Here is a 6,861-nt window from a genome sequence, read left to right on the forward strand (position 1 = left end):
CAGCAGGATCAGCTATAGTTAGGGGCCTTGAATGATGAAGGCCTTATATAGCCACAGGTTTGCATGATCACTGCAACAGCAGATAGAATGTGTGGCAAGTTGTGCACTGGGTCTTAAAACGTCTGCCTGGGGCTGACTACATCGCGCAGTGGTTCGGTGCTAGGCAGAGAAAGACAAATCCCATGTGGCCAGCTAGGATTCAAGTCTCAGCCCCTTTGGCTTGTAAAACATGCCAGGTGCACAGTATATATGCCTGGGATTCTGACTGTGGGAGGAACTGGAGACCCTGCTATGGGGAGGAGTGCTTTCTTTCTCTCACTCTGTCTTGATCTCTCTTTTACATGTGCCCTCTGGGAGAGAGAAAACCAGGGAAAAAAAAAAAAAAGAAAAAGAAAGAGTCTGCGTGGGGGCTGGTCCATCACCTACTGATTAAGGGAGCAAGATCCCACATGACCAACCACAGTTAGAATCTCAGACCTGAAGGTTTGGAAGGCACCCCAAGCATTTATGCATGCCCAAATCCCAACAGGATGGGTAAGTGGAGGAGAAGGGATTGTAGTGTGACCACACTACTCCATTGGGGAGTGTTCTATCCCCTCCCTCTCTCTCACTCTAAAACCCTTTCTCTCTTTGGCAAGCCCATGTGCCCTCTGGCAATTAAAAAAGAAAAATCTGCCTGGAAGTGAGGTCCACCCTTTTCACTCATATTTCTTCAAAGAAGATGAGGAAAAGTATTATCGTCTCATAAGACCAGAGGTGGAAAACTGTACAGATTTGGGGTTACACTAATGATTTCCACAATAGGATTTTGATAATAGCAAACACTCAGTGTTGATATTGAAATGATAACTATGACAGTTAAGCATTTATGAAGGAAATTGGGGAAAAAAAGGTAGTATTCCCTAAATATCTGGAGGATGTCAAGTTACATCCTATCATACCAAATTGCCAGATGAGCCAGCTTGGTGGTTTTCATTCTGTGCCATGGAATGCCTCAGACACCACCATAAGGGCTTATGGATGGGGCTTGGCTCCTCTCCTTTTCTCTTCTCAATTTCTACCACTTCTTTTATTTGATGTGATTTGTGTGTTTCATAGATGTGAACTTATCAGCACTCATTCCTATCTTTCTTTCTTCCCCTTTCTTTCTTCTTTCTTTCTTTCTATGTTTTTTTCTTCCTTCCTTCCTTCTTTCCTCCCTTCTTTCTCTTTCTTTTTCTTCTTCTATTATTAAATTAGTTATGGGGGGCATGTGTGCACACCAGAGAGAGAGAGACAGAGAAAGTGTGAGAGCACCCCCAAGGAGGGGGGGTGAGTAGGCCAGGATCCTTTCTGTTTCTTTCTCTTCAGGATTTTGGATCTCAGTGTTTTGGATACATATGTATATATGCCAAATGTGTGCATACATACCCAGTGTGTTCCTTAAGCTGTGGGTCTGAGACTGAAACTGCACTGTGAGTCATATGGGGTCTAACTGGTTTAACCACTGTGCCACTGACTAGCCCTCATTACTGTTTTCTAACAGCACCTAATATCCATATTGTATGTAGCTTTAAGGTACCCTATTAGCCACAGAGATTGTTGGGTCCATCTTCCAGAAGCTCTCATCACCCAGGTACAGCCAACCCTGTAACCCAAGCTTAGGCAAACTCTTTCTCCCTAGATTTTGACCCTTAAGCCAGTGGCCACTAGGGCAGAAGAGAGGTGAGAATCCACTTATTGTTACCTGGTTCCTTTACTTGTGTATTTTATGCTTTGTGCTTTCATCTTCCTTTCAATCATATGGAAATGATTCTTTCAGTAAATTCCTTATGCTTTTGCTAACTCATTGGTTTCTCTTTCCTACAACTAAATAATTCTAAGTGTATAAAGTTTCATTAAGATTTGCTTTTGTTAGCTTGCTTGTGTTTCACAAAGAGTTCCACTGCTGAAATAACTGAAGTTTGGATCAGACAATTTTAGATATTGCTCCTAGTCCTATGTTTTCAAGCTTAAAAAAAAACCAGTAGAAGAAAATGTTTTTTTTTTTTTTGCAGATCTGGCAGCTGATTCAAGGCAAACATTACCACTATCAGGAACCACAAATAAACCCTGGTCAGTAATATGCTCACATAAAAGATGTCTCAATATCTTTCCCACCAATTTTACTGCACTAACCTGTGAAATCAAACTCTTTCTTAGTGTCCAGACATTCCAAAGCTTCAGGTTTGCTGCATGTTCCGGAACTGTGTGGTCTGGGCTTCCCTCACAATCCTCACTCTATCCTCCCCTCTGCAATGAACAAGATGGAACACTGATCCACACACTCAATGACTTTTGATGATGTGCTTTTTAGGTTTGCACATTTTCTGTATACTGTGACACCATTTTTGAGGAATAATTTGAATTATCTTCGCACCACCTTCTCAGACTTTTAGACAGATAGTTACGAGTTGAAATACGGCTAATGATATGACATTCCTGCCAGATAGGAGCTACCCAAATTCAGATCATTGACCATCAGGCACATGCCTCCCTCCTTGGATTGAGGTTCAAAGATACTTTTGGAAAATCATTTAATCTTGAGAAGCATGAGCATTATAAATAGTAAATAGGAGAGACGAGAGCAGGTAAGTAAAACGAGAATGAGCTGAGGGTAGACCATGCATTCCTCTCTCTAGGGAGGGGAGTTGGTGTCTCCTTGGGGCCAATTCACATCTTTGAACTCTCCCTGTGTTCTGCTTAGGATTCCTGTTATGGTGTAGGTGGCTGAGAGTGAACGTGCATTTACTCTGTGGTCCAGCCAATGTCTATTTATTTGGCATATAGGACTTCACTGCCTTACCATAAATGTTTATAGGTATCCCTGATCATTTCCACTGCCTCCACCACCTTCACTGCTTTCGTCTTGTACCTGATCCTTCTGCAGTAGTCTGAACATTCTGTGTCTAGCACTGCCGGAGGAGTCTGCTCTACTTCTGCTTTCTGCTGAGTCTCTACACTACATGTCTGCCGGCTTGGATAATTCTCCCAGCAACCCTCTCTCTGCCTTCTTCGCTTGCTTATTGATGTGCCCCCCTTGAACTGACACTCACCCCCCCATTAAACAATCCAATTTTTCACTTGATGAATGGTTTGTCACTATCTGCAAAATGGGCCCTTCTTCCTTATTTGCTGAGAAAGCAGCCTGGTTTTGGCTTGAAGGGACTGGCTTCTTAGCAAAGGAAATCGGAAGAACATTACCCCAGTACTCAAAAACAAACTTCTCATTTGAATTTTTTGTTTGCTTTGTCTTCTAGCTTGAAAAAAAACCAAAACAAATCCCCCAAACAGAAACATCATTTGGCTGTGGCAAGGGCAGGCACATTTGAAATACTATCAGAAAAGCATAGAAACACTACCTTTGTGCCTTTTAGGTATAAATTACTCTTAGAATTAGGTAAGAGGGTAGGATAAAGAGAGTTTACTGAAGGAAGGATTTGCAGAGAATATAGAACAAATTTCAGTGAAAGAAGATTAAGAACAACAGGAAGCAACTAGTTTTCTGCACAAATGAAAGAGAAATCCCATGGAGACTACAGATGGGTTCAAAGACACTTAAAGGCTGGGCTTTTTCTTTAAATTTTAGTTTCCTTTGTACAGATTTCCTAAGCATCACCTGCTGACCCTGCTGCTCTCATCCATATGGAGGTCTCTGGCAAAGTCCAAGGAGCTATAAACAAAGAGAGACAAGTAAGAACCATGTAAATAGGAAACCAGGCTCCCGAGCAATGAACACATCTAGTAAATTATGTGACAGTACTAAAGTGTCATTGCCGTGCCCCTTACTCTGTTTTATTGGGCTCTTCCATTTCTATAAATGTGCCACCACAACCAACGGCCTCTCCCAGGGCAAAGACATTTGCCTCCCCTCCCTCTCATTCTCCTGTGGCTTGGTCTGCCCTGATCTGTCATTGTCAGATATTAGGAATCACAGCCTCGGTCTGCCTTACCTGTAATGTAATCAGGTGAATACATTTCTTATGCGTCTCACATGTAGAGTTCTATCCATGGCCAGTTTTTTGTGTTTTTATTTTTTTTTCCCTTCCTCCTCCCATCACCTACTCATCGCCATTCCCCTAGCCGCCCAGATCGGGGGCCAGCCCTGCCTCTCAGAGGAGAGACTGATTTGCTATGCTCTTCACCCTGAACAAGGAGACCTTTCATTAAAAAGGGAAGATGCTTTACTTCTCCCTGAATTAGAATAATGAAATATTTCTTGTAAACCTGAAAATTAAAATGCAGACAATACAAGTCCTTCGGTTTCCTTTTATTGGTCTTCAGAGGTGAGCCTGAGAACAGTTGTAAATATGCATCAGGGTAGCTCCTGGCCTTACAGGATTGAAAGCCCACTCCCAGCAAGGCCAAGTGTCACCATTTGTTTGTATGAACCCCCTCCCATTGTCCCCATCTTCCTTCTACCTCACTTCCATCTCCCTACCCTGGTTACAGTGACTTTGAATCTGGGAAGAAGCATTTTGAGGTGACTCTTGAGCAGCTGTGTGGTCCGGAATGCATTATCATGTTATGTCTCCATTACAATATTCTGGGTTGATATGGGAGGCAGACACAGCCAGGATGCAGCCTTGGAGTACACTGCCATCTCCTGGAAAACCCTCTGTCATCCCTCCTCCAAGGCCACCAACTGCAAAACAAGGGCTTGGTCATAGCCTTCTATCTTTAGAACCAAAGATCTGGGCACACAGAGCCTTGTTCTCCTGTCTTTCATATGGGAAAGCACCAATTCCTGAAGGAAACAAAAAGGTGTTGCATTATCATCTTAATTAAAAACAAGTAAGTAGGTCGGGGAGGCCACTGTTGCAGAGAGCTCTGATCATTACTCCCGCCTTCTGCTCCCGAGGCTGGTAACAGACGCTGCTTACTGTAAATGAGTGCCTGGCACCAGTAGGATCCTGCCCTCGGGATCTCTGGAAGAAGTGGCAACCTTATTTACACCAGTAAGGACAGGACCGAGGACTCAGAGCAGAAGCCACACGTCCAGGGAGAGTGTCGGAATGGAGACAGCCCTCAGTTCTTTGGCCCTTTTGCTCCATGGCAATTGTTTGTTGAGATTTTACCTGATTGGTGTGTTCAAATAATTAATGAGTTATTTCAGAGAGCACCAAAGACGCAGAAAAGCATTTATGGGTTTTCATTTTTAAACTCAGTATATGAAGGTCAGCATACACAACTGTTTCCTGGAGGTACAGCTTAACTGCCTTGAGTAGGTTAGTTGTCAGGTTTGGGTTAAAAGAGCAAAATACATTTGGGAAGATAGCAGGTGCTTCATCATGAAAAAGAATGGGGTAATAGATTTCTCTATCAACAGTTTTCTTTTGAAGTAACAAAAAGGATGATCTGCATGAAGACAAAGAAGGAAATATTCTCATTAACTGAATTAATTGATTTCTGCTAATTAACCAAATTGCTTAAATTCAACTAGCATTCCTCTGAAATAATAGTTCTTATCTTTTCTATGGGGGATTATAGACCCCCTGAAAAATAATAAGAAATATAAAAATGTATGTATCCTCTTTCTTTTTTAAAAATAATTATTTATTTTTTATTTATTATTATGGTTTTTAAATTTGCTATAGGGCATGTGTGCTCACTAGTGAGAAATGAAGGGAGAGAGAGGGAAAGTGAGAAAGCAAGTGGCCAGGTCCTGGACTTGAACTGTGGTTGACCATTTGGGAGGCCATTGCCTCAACCACCACACCACCTGCTGGCCCCCTACATCCTCATTCTAGAAAAATACATACATATGTCTTTCCTACTATGTAATAAAGGCTGTGGAGCCCCATTACCATCTTGCCAAAGTGATTTTAACAACACTTACTTAATAATGGCTTCTGTAGCTAGATTTCTTTGCAAACGTATATTTAAGTTTTAGGCATTCTGGTTATGTGGTGGGGAACAGAGAGCCACAGGAACGTTTGCAAATTAGCAGACCTCAGCGTTTGATGCCCAGGAGGAACAGCCAGGGGTATTTCCTCTTCTCTTTTATCTCCTGGCCCCGTAATAAAAATAGGCTTTAACATTTATCTTTTGAAAATCCTGGACTTCCAGGCACATGCCTGGAAAGCTCTGATAACACCTTGCTTCAGCCAGGCTCCAGGAAAACAAAGCTGAATCAGGGTTCTGCCATGGCACCTGTTTGGACATATCCTTTTTCTTTATCCCTAGAGAAAAACCATAATGAAAGCGACGCAGGAACACGGCGTTCCTCATGGATCAGACACTACCTCTTCTGATGATATCATGGTTGTGGACCCAGAACCCTCCCAGGAGATTCTAGTTATAAAATAAAACGCAAAATGGAACAAAGTATGAGTTAAATCATAACAATGTTAAAATAGTAGTAAAATACTGACCTACAGGATTTATTCCAGGGTTGAAAATCCTTTATCTTTGGATCCAAGTTTCTAACTAAAAGGTCCTATCATTGGCTTTTTGTTTTCATCATTTTTTAAGAAAAGGTTATTTATTGGGGTCATAGGCAGCATAGCAGTTACATCGCTGGACTCCCACATGACTGACCCCAGTTTGAGTCCTGGACCTGATGGCTTGAAAATCACACGGGGCACGTGAGAAGGGATTGAGTCACGGCCATCTCCTCCAGGGGGGTGATTTTTCACTCTCTCTCACTGTATCTGTCTCTGTCTCTTTCTCTGGTGAGTGCATGCTCCCTAAGACAAAAACCTCTTTTTTTAAAAAAGTAAAGGTTATTTATTTATTTCTTCTGAAAGAGACAGAGATAGACAGAGAGAGCACTCCCAACAGGGTCTTAATGCTGGCATCCACCCCCAAATTCTGCCAGCCCTGGGTCACAGCACACATTTA

The 6,861-nt window shown here is 42.3% G+C and overlaps 1 long non-coding RNA gene across 1 annotated transcript in view; it reads left to right on the forward strand.

The window, feature by feature from the left end:
- The window catches only part of LOC106733928 (uncharacterized), a 67,335-nt gene extending 61,000 nt beyond the window's left edge, over positions 1 to 6,335 (forward strand). Inside the window, exons 2-3 of the long non-coding RNA XR_001369762.2 lie at positions 2,037 to 2,094; positions 6,205 to 6,335. This is a non-coding gene — a long non-coding RNA (uncharacterized LOC106733928). The remainder of the gene's footprint in view (positions 1 to 2,036; positions 2,095 to 6,204) is intronic.
- Positions 6,336 to 6,861: the final 526 nt, after the last annotated feature.

This window comes from Tupaia chinensis, unplaced genomic scaffold, assembly GCF_000334495.1.
Source record: "Tupaia chinensis unplaced genomic scaffold, TupChi_1.0 Scaffold000076_1, whole genome shotgun sequence".
NCBI lineage: Eukaryota > Metazoa > Chordata > Mammalia > Scandentia > Tupaiidae > Tupaia > Tupaia belangeri.